Genomic DNA, 21,929 nt, shown 5'->3' with positions numbered 1-21,929 from the left:
CATGCTATCGGAAGGGTCTCAGGATTGGAATGGGAAGGAGTTGGATATCACATGTCATGCTATAGGGAGGGTCTCAGGTTTGATATTAGAAGCATTGAGATATCATATCCCATGCTATCAGAAGGGTCTCAGGATTGGATTGGGAAGGAGTTGGATATCACATCTCATGTTATAGGAAGGGTCTCAGGATTGGATGGGAAGAGTCAGATATCACATCTCATGCTATAGGAAGGGTCTCAGGTTTGGTAGAAGCATTGGGATATCACATCTCATGCTATAGGAAGGGTCTCAGGATTGGAACGGGAAGGAGTTTGATATCACATCTCATGATAAAGGAAGGGTCTCAGGTTTGGAAGGGGAAGGATTTGGATATCACATCTCAAGTTATAGGACGGGACTGTGGTTTGGTATTAGAAGCATTGAGATATCACATCTCATGCTATAGGAAGGGTCTCAGGTTTGGTATAAGCATTGGGATATCACATCTCATGCTATAGGAAGGGTCTCAGGATTGGAATGGGAAGGAGTTGGATATAACATCTCATGCTAAAGGAAGGGTCTCAGGTTTGGAAGGGGAAGGATTTGGATATCACATTTCAAGTTATAGGACGGGTCTGTGGTTTGGTATTAGAAGCATTGAGATATCATATCTCATGCTATCGGAAGGGTCTCAGGATTGGATTGGGAAGGAGTTGGATATCACATCTCATGTTATAGGATGGCTCTCAGTTTTGTTATTAGAAGCATTGAGATATCACATCTCATGTTATAGGACAGTCTCAGATTTGGTATTAGAAGCATTGAGATATCATATCTCAGGGTATAGGACCGGTCTCAGGATTGGAATGGGAAGGAGTTGGATATCACATCTCATGCTAAAGGAAGGGTCTCAGTTTTGGAAGGAGAAGGAGTTGGATATCACATCTCATGTTATAGGATGGGTCTGTGGTTTGCTATTAGAAGCATTGAGATATCATATCTCATGCTATCGGAAGGGTCTCAGGATTGGATTGGGAACACATCTCATGTTATAGGACAGCCTCAGGTTTGGTATTAGAAGCATTGAGATATCACATCTCATAGTAAAGGACGGGTCTCAGGATTGGAATGGGAAGGAGTTGGATATCATCTCATGCTATAGGAAGGGTCTCAGGATTGGAATGGGAAGGAGTTGGATATCACATCTCATCCTATAGGAAGGGTCGCAGGTTTGGAATGGGAAGCATTTGGATATCACATCTCTTGCAATAGGAAGGGTCTTAGGTTTGGTACTAGAAACATTGAGATATCACATCTCATGGTATAGGAAAGGTCTCAGGTTTGGTATTAGAAGCACTGAGATCTCACATCTCATGTTATAGGACAGTCTCAGGTTTGGTATTAGAAGCATTGAGATATCACATCTCATGGTATAGGACGGGTCTCAGGATTGGAATTGAAAGGAGTTGGATATCACATCTCATGCTATAGGAAGGGTCTCAGGATTGGAATGGGAAGGAGTTTGATATCACATCTCATGCCATAGGAAGGTCTCAGGTATGGTAGAAGCATTAAGATATCACATCTCATGCTATCGGAAGGGTCTCAGGATTGGATTGGGAAGGAGTTGGATATCCAATCCCATGCTATAGGAAGGGTCACAGGTTGGCATTGGAAGGAGTTGGATATCACATCTCAGGCTATCGGAAGGGTCTCAGGATTAGAATGGGAAGGAGTTGGATATCACATCTCATGCTATAGGGAGGGTCTCAGGTTTGATATTGGAAGCATTGAGATATCATATCTCATGCTATCGGAAGGGTCTCAGGATTGGATTGGGAAGGAGTTGGATATCACATCTCATGTTATAGGAAGGGTCTCAGGATTGGATGGGAAGAGTTGGATATCACATCTCATGCTATAGGAAGGGTCTCAGGATTGGAATGGGAAAGAGTTGGATATCAAATCTCATGATAAAGGAAGGGTCTCAGGTTTGGAAGGGGAAGGATTTGGATATCACATCTCAAGTTATAGGATGGGTCTGTGGTTTGCTATTAGAAGCATTGAGATATCATATCTCATGCTATCGGAAGGGTCTCAGGATTGGATTGGGAAGGAGTTGGATATCACATATCATGCTATAGGCAGGGTCTCAGGTTTGGTAGAAGCATTGAGATATCACATCTCATGCTATCGGAAGGGTCTCAGGATTGGATTGGGAAGGAGTTGGATATCACATCTCATGTTATAGGAAGGATCTCAGGTTTGGTATTAATAGCTTTGAGATATCACATCTCATGCTATAGGAAGGGTCTCAGGATTGGAATGGGAAGGAGTTGGATATCACATCTCATGTTATAGGAAGGGTCTCAGGATTGTTATTAGAAGCAATGAGATATCATATCTCATGCTATCGGAAGGGTCTCAGGATTGGATTGGGAAGGAGTTGGATATCACATCTCATGTTACAGGAAGGGTCTCAGGATTGGAATGGGAAGGAGTTGGATATCATATCTCATGCTATAGGAAGGGTCACAGGTTGGAATGGGAAGGAGTTGGATATCACATCTCATGCTATAGGGAGGGTCTCAGGTTTGATATTAGAAGCATTGAGATATCATATCTCATGCTATCGGAAGGGTCTCAGGATTGGATTGGGAAGGAGTTGGATATCACATCTCATGTTATAGGAAGGGTCTCAGGATTGGATGGGAAGAGTCGGATATCACATCTCATGCTATAGGAAGGGTCTCAGGTTTGGTAGAAGCATTGGGATATCATATCTCATGCTATCGGAAGGGTCTCAGGATTGGATTGGGAAGGAGTTGGATATCACATCTCATGTTATAGGAAGGGTCTCAGGATTGGAATGGGAAGGATTTGGATATCACATCTCATGTTATAGGAAGGGTCTCAGGTTTGTTATTAGAAGCATTGAGATATCACATCTCATGTTATAAGACAGTCTAAGGTTTGGTATTAGAAGCATTGAGATATCACATCTCATGCTATCGGAAGGGTCTCAGGATTAGAATGGGAAGGAGTTGGATATCACATCTCATGCTATAGGGAGGGTCTCAGGTTTGATATTGGAAGCATTGAGATATCATATCTCATGCTATCGGAAGGGTCTCAGGATTGGATTGGGAAGGAGTTGGATATCACATCTCATGTTATAGGGAGGGTCTCAGGTTTGATATTGGAAGCATTGAGATATCATATCTCATGCTATCGGAAGGGTCTCAGGATTGGATTGGGAAGGAGTTGGATATCACATCTCATGATAAAGGAAGGGTCTCAGGTTTGGAAGGGGAAGGATTTGGATATCACATCTCAAGTTATAGGACGGGACTGTGGTTTGGTATTAGAAGCATTGAGATATCACATCTCATGCTATCGGAAGGGTCTCAGGATTAGAATGGGAAGGAGTTGGATATCACATCTCATGCTATAGGGAGGGTCTCAGGTTTGATATTGGAAGCATTGAGATATCATATCTCATGCTATCGGAAGGGTCTCAGGATTGGATTGGGAAGGAGTTGGAAATCACATCTCATGTTATAGGAAGGGTCTCAGGATTGGATGGGAAGAGTTGGATATCACATCTCATGCTATAGGAAGGGTCTCAGGATTGGAATGGGAAAGAGTTGGATATCACATCTCATGATAAAGGAAGGGTCTCAGGTTTGGAAGGGGAAGGATTTGGATATCACATCTCAAGTTATAGGATGGGTCTGTGGTTTGCTATTAGAAGCATTGAGATATCATATCTCATGCTATCGGAAGGGTCTCAGGATTGGATTGGGAAGGAGTTGGATATCACATATCATGCTATAGGAAGGGTCTCAGGTTTGGTAGAAGCATTGAGATATCACATCTCATGCTATCGGAAGGGTCTCAGGATTGGATTGGGAAGGAGTTGGATATCACATCTCATGTTATAGGAAGGATCTCAGGTTTGGTATTAATAGCTTTGAGATATCACATCTCATGCTATAGGAAGGGTCTCAGGATTGGAATGGGAAGGAGTTGGATATCACATCTCATGTTATAGGAAGGGTCTCAGGATTGGAATGGGAAGGATTTGGATATCACATCTCATGTTATAGGAAGGGTCTCAGGTTTGTTATTAGAAGCAATGAGATATCATATCTCATGCTATCGGAAGGGTCTCAGGATTGGATTGGGAAGGAGTTGGATATCACATCTCATGTTACAGGAAGGATCTCAGGATTGGAATGGGAAGGAGTTGGATATCATATCTCATGCTATAGGAAGGGTCACAGGTTGGAATGGGAAGGAGTTGGATATCACATCTCATGCTATAGGGAGGGTCTCAGGTTTGATATTAGAAGCATTGAGATATCATATCTCATGCTATCGGAAGGGTCTCAGGATTGGATTGGGAAGGAGTTGGATATCACATCTCATGTTATAGGAAGGGTCTCAGGATTGGAATGGGAAGGATTTGGATATCACATCTCATGTTATAGGAAGGGTCTCAGGTTTGTTATTAGAAGCATTGAGATATCACATCTCATGTTATAAGACAGTCTAAGGTTTGGTATTAGAAGCATTGAGATATCACATCTCATGCTATCGGAAGGGTCTCAGGATTAGAATTGGAAGGAGTTGGATATCACATCTCATGCTATAGGGAGGGTCTCAGGTTTGATATTGGAAGCATTGAGATATCATATCTCATGCTATCGGAAGGGTCTCAGGATTGGATTGGGAAGGAGTTGGATATCACATCTCATGTTATAGGAAGGGTCTCAGGATTGGATTGGGAAGGAGTTGGATATCACATCTCATGTTATAGGAAGGGTCTCAGGATTGGATGGGAAGAGTCGGATATCACATCTCATGCTATAGGAAGGGTCTCAGGTTTGGTAGAAGCATTGGGATATCACATCTCATGCTATCGGAAGGGTCTCAGGATTAGAATGGGAAGGAGTTGGATATCACATCTCATGCTATAGGGAGGGTCTCAGGTTTGATATTGGAAGCATTGAGATATCATATCTCATGCTATCGGAAGGGTCTCAGGATTGGATTGGGAAGGAGTTGGATATCACATCTCATGATAAAGGAAGGGTCTCAGGTTTGGAAGGGGAAGGATTTGGATATCACATCTCAAGTTATAGGACGGGACTGTGGTTTGGTATTAGAAGCATTGAGATATCACATCTCATGCTATAGGAAGGGTCTCAGGTTTGGTATTAGAAGCATTGAGATATCACATCTCATGCTATCGGAAGGGTCTCAGGATTAGAATGGGAAGGAGTTGGATATCACATCTCATGCTATAGGGAGGGTCTCAGGTTTGATATTGGAAGCATTGAGATATCATATCTCATGCTATCGGAAGGGTCTCAGGATTGGATTGGGAAGGAGTTGGATATCACATCTCATGTTATAGGGAGGGTCTCAGGTTTGATATTGGAAGCATTGAGATATCATATCTCATGCTATCGGAAGGGTCTCAGGATTGGATTGGGAAGGAGTTGGATATCACATCTCATGATAAAGGAAGGGTCTCAGGTTTGGAAGGGGAAGGATTTGGATATCACATCTCAAGTTATAGGACGGGACTGTGGTTTGGTATTAGAAGCATTGAGATATCACATCTCATGCTATCGGAAGGGTCTCAGGATTAGAATGGGAAGGAGTTGGATATCACATCTCATGCTATAGGGAGGGTCTCAGGTTTGATATTGGAAGCATTGAGATATCATATCTCATGCTATCGGAAGGGTCTCAGGATTGGATTGGGAAGGAGTTGGAAATCACATCTCATGTTATAGGAAGGGTCTCAGGATTGGATGGGAAGAGTTGGATATCACATCTCATGCTATAGGAAGGGTCTCAGGATTGGAATGGGAAAGAGTTGGATATCACATCTCATGATAAAGGAAGGGTCTCAGGTTTGGAAGGGGAAGGATTTGGATATCACATCTCAAGTTATAGGATGGGTCTGTGGTTTGCTATTAGAAGCATTGAGATATCATATCTCATGCTATCGGAAGGGTCTCAGGATTGGATTGGGAAGGAGTTGGATATCACATATCATGCTATAGGAAGGGTCTCAGGTTTGGTAGAAGCATTGAGATATCACATCTCATGCTATCGGAAGGGTCTCAGGATTGGATTGGGAAGGAGTTGGATATCACATCTCATGTTATAGGAAGGATCTCAGGTTTGGTATTAATAGCTTTGAGATATCACATCTCATGCTATAGGAAGGGTCTCAGGATTGGAATGGGAAGGAGTTGGATATCACATCTCATGTTATAGGAAGGGTCTCAGGATTGGAATGGGAAGGATTTGGATATCACATCTCATGTTATAGGAAGGGTCTCAGGTTTGTTATTAGAAGCAATGAGATATCATATCTCATGCTATCGGAAGGGTCTCAGGATTGGATTGGGAAGGAGTTGGATATCACATCTCATGTTACAGGAAGGGTCTCAGGATTGGAATGGGAAGGAGGTGGATATCATATCTCATGCTATAGGAAGGGTCACAGGTTGGAATGGGAAGGAGTTGGATATCACATCTCATGCTATAGGGAGGGTCTCAGGTTTGATATTAGAAGCATTGAGATATCATATCTCATGCTATCGGAAGGGTCTCAGGATTGGATTGGGAAGGAGTTGGATATCACATCTCATGTTATAGGAAGGGTCTCAGGATTGGATGGGAAGAGTCGGATATCACATCTCATGCTATAGGAAGGGTCTCAGGTTTGGTAGAAGCATTGGGATATCATATCTCATGCTATCGGAAGGGTCTCAGGATTGGATTGGGAAGGAGTTGGATATCACATCTCATGTTATAGGAAGGGTCTCAGGATTGGAATGGGAAGGATTTGGATATCACATCTCATGTTATAGGAAGGGTCTCAGGTTTGTTATTAGAAGCATTGAGATATCACATCTCATGTTATAAGGCAGTCTAAGGTTTGGTATTAGAAGCATTGAGATATCACATCTCATGCTATCGGAAGGGTCTCAGGATTGGATTGGGAAGGAGTTGGATATCACATCTCATGTTATAGGGAGGGTCTCAGGTTTGATATTGGAAGCATTGAGATATCATATCTCATGCTATCGGAAGGGTCTCAGGATTGGATTGGGAAGGAGTTGGATATCACATCTCATGATAAAGGAAGGGTCTCAGGTTTGGAAGGGGAAGGATTTGGATATCACATCTCAAGTTATAGGACGGGACTGTGGTTTGGTATTAGAAGCATTGAGATATCACATCTCATGCTATCGGAAGGGTCTCAGGATTAGAATGGGAAGGAGTTGGATATCACATCTCATGCTATAGGGAGGGTCTCAGGTTTGATATTGGAAGCATTGAGATATCATATCTCATGCTATCGGAAGGGTCTTAGGATTGGATTGGGAAGGAGTTGGATATCACATCTCATGATAAAGGAAGGGTCTCAGGTTTGGAAGGGGAAGGATTTGGATATCACATCTCAAGTTATAGGACGGGACTGTGGTTTGGTATTAGAAGCATTGAGATATCACATCTCATGCTATAGGAAGGGTCTCAGGTTTGGTATAAGCATTGGGACATCACATCTCATGCTATAGGAAGGGTCTCAGGATTGGAATGGGAAGGAGTTGGATATAACATCTCATGCTAAAGGAAGGGTCTCAGGTTTGGAAGGGGAAGGATTTGGATATCACATTTCAAGTTATAGGACGGGTCTGTGGTTTGGTATTAGAAGCATTGAGATATCATATCTCATGCTATCGGAAGGGTCTCAGGATTGGATTGGGAAGGAGTTGGATATCACATCTCATGTTATAGGATGGCTCTCAGTTTTGTTATTAGAAGCATTGAGATATCACATCTCATGTTATAGGACAGTCTCAGATTTGGTATTAGAAGCATTGAGATATCATATCTCAGGGTATAGGACGGGTCTCAGGATTGGAATGGGAAGGAGTTGGATATCACATCTCATGCTAAAGGAAGGGTCTCAGGTTTGGAAGGGGAAGGAGTTGGATATCACATCTCATGTTATAGGATGGGTCTGTGGTTTGCTATTAGAAGCATTGAGATATCATATCTCATGCTATCGGAAGGGTCTCAGGATTGGATTGGGAACACATCTCATGTTATAGGACAGCCTCAGGTTTGGTATTAGAAGCATTGAGATATCACATCTCATAGTAAAGGACGGGTCTCAGGATTGGAATGGGAAGGAGTTGGATATCATCTCATGCTATAGGAAGGGTCTCAGGATTAGAATGGGAAGGAGTTGGATATCACATCGCATGCTATAGGGAGGGTCTCAGGTTTGATATTGGAAGCATTGAGATATCATATCTCATGCTATCGGAAGGGTCTCAGGATTGGATTGGGAAGTAGTTGGATATCACATCTCATGTTATAGGAAGGGTCTCAGGATTGGATGGGAAGAGTTGGATATCACATCTCATGCTATAGGAAGGGTCTCAGGATTGGAATGGGAAAGAGTTGGATATCACATCTCATGATAAAGGAAGGGTCTCAGGTTTGGAAGGGGAAGGATTTGGATATCACATCTCAAGTTATAGGATGGGTCTGTGGTTTGCTATTAGAAGCATTGAGATATCATATCTCATGCTATCGGAAGTGTCTCAGGATTGGATTGGGAAGGAGTTGGATATCACATATGCTATAGGAAGGGTCTCAGGTTTGGTAGAAGCATTGAGATATCACATCTCATGCTATCGGAAGGGTCTCAGGATTGGATTGGCAAGGAGTTGGATATCACATCTCATGTTATAGGAAGGATCTCAGGTTTGGTATTAATAGCTTTGAGATATCACATCTCTTGCTATAGGAAGGGTCTCAGGATTGGAATGGGAAGGAGTTGGATATCACATCTCATGTTATAGGAAGGGTCTCAGGATTGGAATGGGAAGGATTTGGATATCACATCTCATGTTATAGGAAGGGTCTCAGGTTTGTTATTAGAAGCAATGAGATATCATATCTCATTCTATCGGAAGGGTCTCAGGATTGGATTGGGAAGGAGTTGGATATCACATCTCATGTTACAGGAAGGGTCTCAGGATTGGAATGGGAAGGAGTTGGATATCATATCTCATGCTATAGGAAGGGTCACAGGTTGGAATTGGAAGGTGTTGGATATCACATATCATGCTATCGGAAGGGTCTCAGGATTGGAATGGGAAGGAGTTGGATATCACATGTCATGCTATAGGGAGGGTCTCAGGTTTGATATTAGAAGCATTGAGATATCATATCCCATGCTATCGGAAGGGTCTCAGGATTGGATTGGGAAGGAGTTGGATATCACATCTCATGTTATAGGAAGGGTCTCAGGATTGGATGGGAAGAGTCGGATATCACATCTCATGCTATAGGAAGGGTCTCAGGTTTGGTAGAAGCATTGGGATATCACATCTCATGCTATAGGAAGGGTCTCAGGATTGGAACGGGAAGGAGTTTGATATCACATCTCATGATAAAGGAAGGGTCTCAGGTTTGGAAGGGGAAGGATTTGGATATCACATCTCAAGTTATAGGACGGGACTGTGGTTTGGTATTAGAAGCATTGAGATATCACATCTCATGCTACAGGAAGGGTCTCAGTTTTGGTATAAGCATTGGGATATCACATCTCATGCTATAGGAAGGGTCTCAGGATTGGAATGGGAAGGAGTTGGATATAACATCTCATGCTAAAGGAAGGGTCTCAGGTTTGGAAGGGGAAGGATTTGGATATCACATTTCAAGTTATAGGACGGGTCTGTGGTTTGGTATTAGAAGCATTGAGATATCATATCTCATGCTATCGGAAGGGTCTCAGGATTGGATTGGGAAGGAGTTGGATATCACATCTCATGTTATAGGATGGCTCTCAGTTTTGTTATTAGAAGCATTGAGATATCACATCTCATGTTATAGGACAGTCTCAGATTTGGTATTAGAAGCATTGAGATATCATATCTCAGGGTATAGGACGGGTCTCAGGATTGGAATGGGAAGGAGTTGGATATCACATCTCATGCTAAAGGAAGGGTCTCAGGTTTGGAAGGGGAAGGAGTTGGATATCACATCTCATGTTATAGGATGGGTCTGTGGTTTGCTATTAGAAGCATTGAGATATCATATCTCATGCTATCGGAAGGGTCTCAGGATTGGATTGGGAACATGTTAAGACGGATTTCTGAACTCTGTCCTGGTGGCGCAGAGGTTCAGAAGGCCAACCTAATTACTTGGAACAGGGTAACCTCTGGACAAGCCAGACCAATCAAGGTAGCGATCGCGGCGGTCAAGACTAGGTCTCAAGAGGGGTGAGGGTGACTGAAAGCCCGCAATGAGCACACAAAGCAAGAGCGCTTACAAACTACTCCAAACAGTTGTTTATATCAAAAATAGATACACATTTATTATAAGGCCTTGAAACTAATAACTACAGTAAAAGCAGCAATATACAACGATATTAAACCAACACATACACTATCCACCCAATATATATACAGAATACACAGTTTCACAGCATTAGCAGCACGAAATATGTTATCCACCTGCAGGGGAAGGAAAACAGGCAGTGCGAACCAATGCGTGTGATATGTCCGCCTTCTGAGGCCCCTAACTAGATGGTAGTCCAATCCCTACGAAGAGTGGAGCCTAGCGCTCAAAAGTACCTGCACACGCCGGTGCCAATGGGCAGAAGGTGAAGCTCTTCGGAGGACGTTGAACAGCTCTGTAGGGAGCTCTAATGAAGGAGAACACGGTCCGCGACTCTAGCGCAGCCTCCACTGTGAGGCAGAAGCAGGGCGCGAGTACGGACAAGGGGTGCTGTATTTACAGCGGGGAAAAGCAAGGGGCACTGCAGGAGGGCGACCAGATCCTAGCTAATCTACTCACCGGTCCCCGAAGCAAGCAGGCCCGAGCTTCTCCTCGATAGATACAGCTTCTGGCAGGTTCTGAAGAGCAGGGAACGTCTCGTCGTCGTGCAGAGTAAAAAGACGTCCCGATCGAAGAAACAAGCACAGTTTTGTCGCCACAGCAGGGCAACGGAACGGCCGGGTGTATTCAAGCCAAACGAGCACTGCTCACCTCTAGCTTAGGACTGCTAAGCAAACGAAGCGTGTGAGCATGCCCCGGACTCAGAATACCACCCAACCTGTCGGCGATTACAGAGCAGGCCTCCTTAGTAAGCTGGTCAGTCAACTGGATGGCCCAGAGACACTTCCGAAGGCTTACAGCAGGAGTTGATGAAGGTGCCGGGAATAGCTGGTCCTGCTATTCCAATAGGTCGAAGCGCCAGTACAGGCCTTCTTGTTCGATCTTAGGTGGAAAGGGCTTCACCGGACGACAGCAATGAGGAGCAGAAGTTCTTCAGGGGGTCACCAGCGATTCCTCGGTCCAGCCTCGTGTTCGCAGGATACTTGGCTCCTGTATCCCTGGGTTCGTAAGAACTCAGGAGATCGACATGGTAGTGGTGTTTCCAGCTCCCTCTTATCCACGGTTCCCTTCGCGCCAAAACGGAGGGGAGCCAATGGGAGATCCGCTCATCAACACACATACCATACGTGGACCAATCACGGACCACAGTGGTCCCAGGCATTCACACCACCCTAGACTCTCTGGCACCCAGGATGTGTATTGGGACCAGACAGCCCAGCCCACATCCTGGGGGCACTCAAACGACATGTAGAAGCCCGCGAAAGCAACCGTGTTTCGCGGGAAACTACATGCCCAAATAAGGAAGGCCCCGGGTCGCCTGACCCGGGGGAAGGTAAAGGGAGCAAGACGGACAGTGGACGAGACAAAGGAGCCTCGTGGTCCGGCCATTTTGGGTAGCCGGGCCACCCTTTTGTGTTCGCGGCAAAAAGGTGCTCAGAACGGCAAAAGGAGCTCAAAATAAACCAAATGATCGCTGCCACCAGCCCAGTCCCTGAATGACTTGCACCGATCCAAAAACCATCCTATAAGAGTGTCTAGGGTCTGTAGAAGGCTAGAGACCCAAGAGAGCTGTAACTTAGCTTACAGTGCCCTCTTGTGTCGTGTTGCACTAAAATGGCGACACGATAAAAGAAACTACGGGAAACAGCGTTCCCCGGTACTGACTGTCTTAAGGGCATGTCAGTTTCCCCGTAAGAAAGGAGCGAAAGCCCAGAGGAGTACAGCAGAAGGCTGCACTTCTCTGGCAAAGTCAAGAAAACAGGTTGAAAACAATAGCAAAAAGTTTAGGGGTTGCCACATGGAAGGAAAGTTCCCTACAATAACGAAATCTTTCCTAACAGAACACATCTCATGTTATAGGACAGCCTCAGGTTTGGTATTAGAAGCATTGAGATATCACATCTCATAGTAAAGGACGGGTCTCAGGATTGGAATGGGAAGGAGTTGGATATCACATCTCATGCTATAGGGAGGGTCTCAGGTTTGATATTGGAAGCATTGAGATATCATATCTCATGCTATAGGACAGTCTCAGGTTTGGTATTAGAAGCATTGAGATATCACATCTCATGGTATAGGACGGGTCTCAGGATTGGAATTGAAAGGAGTTGGATATCACATCTCATGCTATAGGAAGGGTCTCAGGATTGGAATGGGAAGGAGTTTGATATCACATCTCATGCCATAGGAAGGTCTCAGGTATGGTAGAAGCATTAAGATATCACATCTCATGCTATAGGAAGGGTCACAGGTTGGAATGGGAAGGAGTTGGATATCACATCTCATGCTATAGGGAGGGTCTCAGGTTTGATATTAGAAGCATTGAGATATCATATCTCATGCTATCGGAAGGGTCTCAGGATTGGATTGGGAAGGAGTTGGATATCACATCTCATGTTATAGGAAGGGTCTCAGGATTGGATGGGAAGAGTCGGATATCACATCTCATGCTATAGGAAGGGTCTCAGGTTTGGTAGAAGCATTGGGATATCATATCTCATGCTATCGGAAGGGTCTCAGGATTGGATTGGGAAGGAGTTGGATATCACATCTCATGTTATAGGAAGGGTCTCAGGATTGGAATGGGAAGGATTTGGATATCACATCTCATGTTATAGGAAGGGTCTCAGGTTTGTTATTAGAAGCATTGAGATATCACATCTCATGTTATAAGACAGTCTAAGGTTTGGTATTAGAAGCATTGAGATATCACATCTCATGCTATCGGAAGGGTCTCAGGATTAGAATGGGAAGGAGTTGGATATCACATCTCATGCTATAGGGAGGGTCTCAGGTTTGATATTGGAAGCATTGAGATATCATATCTCATGCTATCGGAAGGGTCTCAGGATTGGATTGGGAAGGAGTTGGATATCACATCTCATGTTATAGGAAGGGTCTCAGGATTGGATGGGACGAGTTGGATATCACATCTCATGCTATAGGAAGGGTCTCAGGATTGGAATGGGAAAGAGTTGGATATCACATCTCATGATAAAGGAAGGGTCTCAGGTTTGGAAGGGGAAGGATTTGGATATCACATCTCAAGTTATAGGATGGGTCTGTGGTTTGCTATTAGAAGCATTGAGATATCATATCTCATGCTATCGGAAGGGTCTCAGGATTGGATTGGGAAGGAGTTGGATATCACATATCATGCTATAGGAAGGGTCTCAGGTTTGGTAGAAGCATTGAGATATCATATCTCATGCTATCGGAAGGGTCTCAGGATTGGAATGGGAAAGAGTTGGATATCACATCTCATGATAAAGGAAGGGTCTCAGGTTTGGAAGGGGAAGGATTTGGATATCACATCTCAAGTTATAGGATGGGTCTGTGGTTTGCTATTAGAAGCATTGAGATATCATATCTCATGCTATCGGAAGGGTCTCAGGATTGGATTGGGAAGGAGTTGGATATCACATCTCATGCTATAGGGAGGGTCTCAGGTTTGATATTGGAAGCATTGAGATATCATATCTCATGCTATCGGAAGGGTCTCAGGATTGGATTGGGAAGGAGTTGGATATCACATCTCATGTTATAGGAAGGGTCTCAGGATTGGATGGGAAGAGTTGGATATCACATCTCATGATAAAGGAAGGGTCTCAGGTTTGGAAGGGGAAGGAGTTGGATATCACATCTCAAGTTATAGGATGGGTCTGTGGTTTGCTATTAGAAGCATTGAGATATCATATCTCATGCTATCGGAAGGGTCTCAGGATTGGATTGGGAAGGAGTTGGATATCACATATCATGCTATAGGAAGGGTCTCAGGTTTGGTAGAAGCATTGAGATATCACATCTCATGCTATCGGAAGGGTCTCAGGATTGGATTGGGAAGGAGTTGGATATCACATCTCAAGTTATAGGAAGGGTCTCAGGATTGGAATGGGAAGGATTTGGATATCACATCTCATGTTATAGGAAGGGTCTCAGGATTGGAATGGGAAGGATTTGGATATCACATTTTATGTTATAGGAAGGGTCTCAGGTTTGGTAGAAGCATTGAGATATCACATCTCATGCTATCGGAAGGGTCTCAGGATTGGATTGGGAAGGAGTTGGATATCACATCTCATGTTATAGGAAGGGTCTCAGGATTGGAATGGGAAGGATTTGGATATCACATCTCATGTTATAGGAAGGGTCTCAGGTTTGTTATTAGAAGCAATGAGATATCATATCTCATGCTATCGGAAGGGTCTCAGGATTGGATTGGGAAGGAGTTGGATATCACATCTCATGTTACAGGAAGGGTCTCAGGATTGGAATGGGAAGGAGTTGGATATCATATCTCATGCTATAGGAAGGGTCACAGGTTGGAATTGGAAGGTGTTGGATATCAAATATGCTATCGGAAGGGTCTCAGGATTGGAATGGGAAGGAGTTGGATATCACATCTCATGCTATAGGGAGGGTCTCAGGTTTGATATTAGAAGCATTGAGATATATCTCATGCTGTCTGAAGGGTCTCAGGATTGGATTGGGAAGGAGTTGGATATCACATCTCATGTTATAGGAAGGGTCTCAGGATTGGATGGGAAGAGTCGGATATCACATCTCATGGTATAGGAAGGGTCTCAGGTTTGGTAGAAGCATTGGGATATCACATCTCATGCTATAGGAAGGGTCTCAGGATTGGAACGGGAAGGAGTTTGAAATCACATCTCATGATAAAGGAAGGGTCTCAGGTTTGGAAGGGGAAGGATTTGGATATCACATCTCAAGTTATAGGACGGGACTGTGGTTTGGTATTAGAAGCGATGAGATATCATATCTCATGCTATCGGAAGGGTCTCAGGATTGGATTGGGAAGGAGTTGGATATCACATCTCATGTTATAGGAAGGGTCTCAGGATTGGAATGGGAAGGATTTGGATATCACATCTCATGTTATAGGAAGGGTCTCAGGTTTGTTATTAGAAGCAATGAGATATCATATCTCATGCTATCGGAAGGGTCTCAGGATTGGATTGGGAAGGAGTTGGATATCACATCTCATGTTACAGGAAGGGTCTCAGGATTGGAATGGGAAGGAGTTGGATATCATATCTCATGCTATAGGAAGGGTCACAGGTTGGAATTGGAAGGTGTTGGATATCAAATATGCTATCGGAAGGGTCTCAGGATTGGAATGGGAAGGAGTTGGAACTCACATCTCATGCTATAGGGAGGGTCTCAGGTTTGATATTAGAAGCATTGAGATATATCTCATGCTGTCTGAAGGGTCTCAGGATTGGATTGGGAAGGAGTTGGATATCACATCTCATGTTATAGGAAGGGTCTCAGGATTGGATGGGAAGAGTCGGATATCACATCTCATGGTATAGGAAGGGTCTCAGGTTTGGTAGAAGCATTGGGATATCACATCTCATGCTATAGGAAGGGTCTCAGGATTGGAACGGGAAGGAGTTTGATATCACATCTCATGATAAAGGAAGGGTCTCAGGTTTGGAAGGGGAAGGATTTGGATATCACATCTCAAGTTATAGGACGGGACTGTGGTTTGGTATTAGAAGCGATGAGATATCATATCTCATGCTATCGGAAGGGTCTCAGGATTGGATTGGGAAGGATTTGGATATCACATCTCATGTTATAGGAAGGCTCTCAGGTATGTTATTAGAAGCATTGAGATATCACATCTCATGTTATAGGACAGTCTCAGGTTTGGTATTAGAAGCATTGAGATATCACATTTCATGTTATAGGACAGTCTCAGGTTTGGTATTAGCAGCATTGAGATATCATATCTCATGGTATAGGACGGGTCTCAGGATTGGAATGGGAAGGAGTTGGATATCACATCTCATGCTAAAGGAAGGGTCTCAGGTTTGGAAGGGGAAGGATTTGGATATCACATCTCATGTTATAGGAAGGGTCTCAGGTTTGTTATTAGAAGCAATGAGATATCATATCTCATGCTATCGGAAGGGTCTCAGGATTGGATTGGGAAGGAGTTGGATATCACATCTCATGTTACAGGAAGGGTCTCAGGATTGGAATGGGAAGGAGTTGGATATCATATCTCATGCTATAGGAAGGGTCACAGGTTGGAATTGGAAGGTGTTGGATATCACATATCATGCTATCGGAAGGGTCTCAGGATTGGAATGGGAAGGAGTTGGATATCACATGTCATGCTATAGGGAGGGTCTCAGGTTTGATATTAGAAGCATTGAGATATCATATCCCATGCTATCGGAAGGGTCTCAGGATTGGATTGGGAAGGAGTTGGATATCACATCTCATGTTATAGGAAGGGTCTCAGGATTGGATGGGAAGAGTCGGATATCACATCTCATGCTATAGGAAGGGTCTCAGGTTTGGTAGAAGCATTGAGATATCACATCTCATGCTATAGGAAGGGTCTCAGGATTGGATTGGGAAGGAGTTGGATATCACATCTCATGTTATAGGAAGGGTCTCAGGATTGGAATGGGAAGGATTTGGATATCACATCTCATGTTATAGGAAGGGTCTCAGGTTTGTTATTAGAAGCAATGAGATATCATATCTCATGCTATCGGAAGGGTCTCAGGATTGGATTGGGAAGGAGTTGGATATCACATCTCATGTTACAGGAAGGGTCTCAGGATTGGAATGGGAAGGAGTTGGATATCATATCTCATGCTATAGGAAGGGTCACAGGTTGGAATTGGAAGGTGTTGGATATCAAATATGCTATCGGAAGGGTCTCAGGATTGGAATGGGAAGGAGTTGGATATCACATCTCATGCTATAGGGAGGGTCTCAGGTTTGATATTAGAAGCATTGAGATATCATATCTCATGCTGTCTGAAGGGTCTCAGGATTGGATTGGGAAGGAGTTGGATATCACATCTCATGTTATAGGAAGGGTCTCAGGATTGGATGGGAAGAGTCGGATATCACATCTCATGGTATAGGAAGGGTCTCAGGTTTGGTAGAAGCATTGGGATATCACATCTCATGCTATAGGAAGGGTCTCAGGATTGGAACGGGAAGGAGTTTGATATCACATCTCATGATAAAGGAAGGGTCTCAGGTTTGGAAGGGGAAGGATTTGGATATCACATCTCAAGTTATAGGACGGGACTGTGGTTTGGTATTAGAAGCGATGAGATATCATATCTCATGCTATCGGAAGGGTCTCAGGATTGGATTGGGAAGGATTTGGATATCACATCTCATGTTATAGGAAGGCTCTCAGGTATGTTATTAGAAGCATTGAGATATCACATCTCATGTTATAGGACAGTCTCAGGTTTGGTATTAGAAGCATTGAGATATCACATTTCATGTTATAGGACAGTCTCAGGTTTGGTATTAGCAGCATTGAGATATCATATCTCATGGTATAGGACGGGTCTCAGGATTGGAATGGGAAGGAGTTGGATATCATATCTCATGCTAAAGGAAGGGTCTCAGGTTTGGAAGGGGAAGGATTTGGATATCACATCTCATGTTATAGGAAGGGTCTCAGGTTTGTTATTAGAAGCAATGAGATATCATATCTCATGCTATCGGAAGGGTCTCAGGATTGGATTGGGAAGGAGTTGGATATCACATCTCATGTTACAGGAAGGGTCTCAGGATTGGAATGGGAAGGAGTTGGATATCATATCTCATGCTATAGGAAGGGTCACAGGTTGGAATTGGAAGGTGTTGGATATCACATATCATGCTATCGGAAGGGTCTCAGGATTGGAATGGGAAGGAGTTGGATATCACATGTCATGCTATAGGGAGGGTCTCAGGTTTGATATTAGAAGCATTGAGATATCATATCCCATGCTATCGGAAGGGTCTCAGGATTGGATTGGGAAGGAGTTGGATATCACATCTCATGTTATAGGAAGGGTCTCAGGATTGGATGGGAAGAGTCGGATATCACATCTCATGCTATAGGAAGGGTCTCAGGTTTGGTAGAAGCATTGGGATATCACATCTCATGCTATAGGAAGGGTCTCAGGATTGGAACGGGAAGGAGTTTGATATCACATCTCATGATAAAGGAAGGGTCTCAGGTTTGGAAGGGGAAGGATTTGGATATCACATCTCAAGTTATAGGACGGGACTGTGGTTTGGTATTAGAAGCATTGAGATATCACATCTCATGCTATAGGAAGGGTCTCAGGTTTGGTATAAGCATTGGGATATCACATCTCATGCTATAGGAAGGGTCTTAGGATTGGAATGGGAAGGAGTTGGATATAACATCTCATGCTAAAGGAAGGGTCACAGGTTTGGAAGGGGAAGGATTTGGATATCACATTTCAAGTTATAGGACGGGTCTGTGGTTTGGTATTAGAAGCATTGAGATATCATATCTCATGCTATCGGAAGGGTCTCAGGATTGGATTGGGAAGGAGTTGGATATCACATCTCATGTTATAGGATGGCTCTCAGTTTTGTTATTAGAAGCATTGAGATATCACATCTCATGTTATAGGACAGTCTCAGATTTGGTATTAGAAGCATTGAGATATCATATCTCAGGGTATAGGACGGGTCTCAGGATTGGAATGGGAAGGAGTTGGATATCACATCTCATGCTAAAGGAAGGGTCTCAGGTTTGGAAGGGGAAGGAGTTGGATATCACATCTCATGTTATAGGATGGGTCTGTGGTTTGCTATTAGAAGCATTGAGATATCATATCTCATGCTATCGGAAGGGTCTCAGGATTGGATTGGGAACACATCTCATGTTATAGGACAGCCTCAGGTTTGGTATTAGAAGCAATGAGATATCACATCTCATAGTAAAGGACGGGTCTCAGGATTGGAATGGGAAGGAGTTGGATATCATCTCATGCTATAGGAAGGGTCTCAGGATTGGAATGGGAAGGAGTTGGATATCACATCTCATCCTATAGGAAGGGTCGCAGGTTTGGAATGGGAAGCATTTGGATATCACATCTCTTGCAATAGGAAGGGTCTTAGGTTTGGTACTAGAAACATTGAGATATCACATCTCATGGTATAGGAAAGGTCTCAGGTTTGGTATTAGAAGCACTGAGATCTCACATCTCATGTTATAGGACAGTCTCAGGTTTGGTATTAGAAGCATTGAGATATCACATCTCATGGTATAGGACGGGTCTCAGGATTGGAATTGAAAGGAGTTGGATATCACATCTCATGCTATAGGAAGGGTCTCAGGATTGGAATGGGAAGGAGTTTGATATCACATCTCATGCCATAGGAAGGTCTCAGGTATGGTAGAAGCATTAAGATATCACATCTCATGCTATCGGAAGGGTCTCAGGATTGGATTGGGAAGGAGTTGGATATCCAATCCCATGCTATAGGAAGGGTCACAGGTTGGCATTGGAAGGAGTTGGATATCACATCTCAGGCTATCGGAAGGGTCTCAGGATTAGAATGGGAAGGAGTTGGATATCACATCTCATGCTATAGGGAGGGTCTCAGGTTTGATATTGGAAGCATTGAGATATCATATCTCATGCTATCGGAAGGGTCTCGGGATTGGATTGGGAAGGAGTTGGAAATCACATCTCATGTTATAGGAAGGGTCTCAGGATTGGATGGGAAGAGTTGGATATCACATCTCATGCTATAGGAAGGGTCTCAGGATTGGAATGGGAAAGAGTTGGATATCACATCTCATGATAAAGGAAGGGTCTCAGGTTTGGAAGGGGAAGGATTTGGATATCACATCTCAAGTTATAGGATGGGTCTGTGGTTTGCTATTAGAAGCATTGAGATATCATATCTCATGCTATCGGAAGGGTCTCAGGATTGGATTGGGAAGGAGTTGGATATCACATATCATGCTATAGGAGGGGTCTCAGGTTTGGTAGAAGCATTGAGATATCACATCTCATGCTATCGGAAGGGTCTCAGGATTGGATTGGGAAGGAGTTGGATATCACATCTCATGTTATAGGAAGGATCTCAGGTTTGGTATTAATAGCTTTGAGATATCACATCTCATGCTATAGGAAGGGTCTCAGGATTGGAATGGGAAGGAGTTGGATATCACATCTCATGTTATAGGAAGGGTCTCAGGATTGGAATGGGAAGGATTTGGATATCACATCTCATGTTATAGGAAGGGTCTCAGATTTGTTATTCGAAGCAATGAGATATCATATCTCATGCTATCGGAAGGGTCTCAGGATTGGATTGGGAAGGAGTTGGATATCACATCTCATGTTACAGGAAGGGTCTCAGGATTGGAATGGGAAGGAGTTGGATATCATATCTCATGCTATAGGAAGGGTCACAGGTTGGAATGGGAAGGAGTTGGATATCACATCTCATGCTATAGGGAGGGTCTCAGGTTTGATATTAGAAGCATTGAGATATCATATCTCATGTTATCGGAAGGGTCTCAGGATTGGATTGGGAAGGAGTTGGATATCACATCTCATGTTATAGGAAGGGTCTCAGGATTGGATGGGAAGAGTCGGATATCACATCTCATGCTATAGGAAGGGTCTCAGGTTTGGTAGAAGCATTGGGATATCATATCTCATGCTATCGGAAGGGTCTCAGGATTGGATTGGGAAGGAGTTGGATATCACATCTCATGTTATAGGAAGGGTCTCAGGATTGGAATGGGAAGGATTTGGATATCACATCTCATGTTATAGGAAGGGTCTCAGGTTTGTTATTAGAAGCATTGAGATATCACATCTCATGTTATAAGACAGTCTAAGGTTTGGTATTAGAAGCATTGAGATATCACATCTCATGCTATCGGAAGGGTCTCAGGATTAGAATGGGAAGGAGTTGGATATCACATCTCATGCTATAGGGAGGGTCTCAGGTTTGATATTGGAAGCATTGAGATATCATATCTCATGCTATCGGAAGGGTCTCAGGATTGGATTGGGAAGGAGTTGGATATCACATCTCATGTTATAGGGAGGGTCTCAGGTTTGATATTGGAAGCATTGAGATATCATATCTCATGCTATCGGAAGGGTCTCAGGATTGGATTGGGAAGGAGTTGGATATCACATCTCATGATAAAGGAAGGGTCTCAGGTTTGGAAGGGGAAGGATTTGGATATCACATCTCAAGTTATAGGACGGGACTGTGGTTTGGTATTAGAAGCATTGAGATATCACATCTCATGCTATCGGAAGGCTCTCAGGATTAGAATGGGAAGGAGTTGGATATCACATCTCATGCTATAGGGAGGGTCTCAGGTTTGATATTGGAAGCATTGAGATATCATATCTCATGCTATCGGAAGGGTCTCAGGATTGGATTGGGAAGGAGTTGGATATCACATCTCATGATAAAGGAAGGGTCTCAGGTTTGGAAGGGGAAGGATTTGGATATCACATCTCAAGTTATAGGACGGGACTGTGGTTTGGTATTAGAAGCATTGAGATATCACATCTCATGCTATAGGAAGGGTCTCAGGTTTGGTATAAGCATTGGGATATCACATCTCATGCTATAGGAAGGGTCTCAGGATTGGAATGGGAAGGAGTTGGATATAACATCTCATGCTAAATGAAGGGTCTCAGGTTTGGAAGGGG

The sequence above is a fragment of the Ambystoma mexicanum genome, chromosome 14 (assembly GCF_040938575.1).
Source record: "Ambystoma mexicanum isolate Mex_15411 chromosome 14, UKY_AmexF1_1, whole genome shotgun sequence".
Lineage (NCBI taxonomy): Eukaryota > Metazoa > Chordata > Amphibia > Caudata > Ambystomatidae > Ambystoma > Ambystoma mexicanum.
Note: the sequence above shows the minus strand (reverse complement) of the source record.